The following is a 514-nucleotide window of genomic DNA, read 5'->3' on the forward strand; positions in this document are numbered from 1 at the left end:
AGCGGGACTGACCAATCAGCGACATTCTCGGCATCCCTAATAAGAAATATATAAAAAAAAGACTTGTGATGCTGATTTTAAAATGCTGCTATGAAGTTTGAAGTTTATACTGTATACGAATAGAATAATGTATACACAATGATCTAATAGTAGTAGGGCACTTAGTATATGAGTAGTTTTCTTCATGTTTTTGCAGTTTGCAGGGCATAATAATCTTATGACATGGTGACCTCATTCATTCTTTAATGACAAACAAAATGTAACATTTTAAAACAGTTGTCAGATCAGGAGTGTAAAACTTGGGTTACATGGTCTTGTGCAGTATATATAGTACTGTGCAAATGTTTTAGAAGTCTAAGATGACAGAAAAAGATCCCCGCTCACTTATATCCATGCAGTGTTTTCACTTTATTGGTGAGCTCTCAGGCTGTCAGACCTTCATCAGAGCATACAAAACTCTACAATGGGCAGACAGGCAAAGATATACAGTCAGTTCTAGTCATTGGCAGTATGC

Source organism: Lates calcarifer, linkage group LG15, assembly GCF_001640805.2.
Source record: "Lates calcarifer isolate ASB-BC8 linkage group LG15, TLL_Latcal_v3, whole genome shotgun sequence".
In the NCBI taxonomy this organism is placed as follows: domain Eukaryota; kingdom Metazoa; phylum Chordata; class Actinopteri; family Centropomidae; genus Lates; species Lates calcarifer.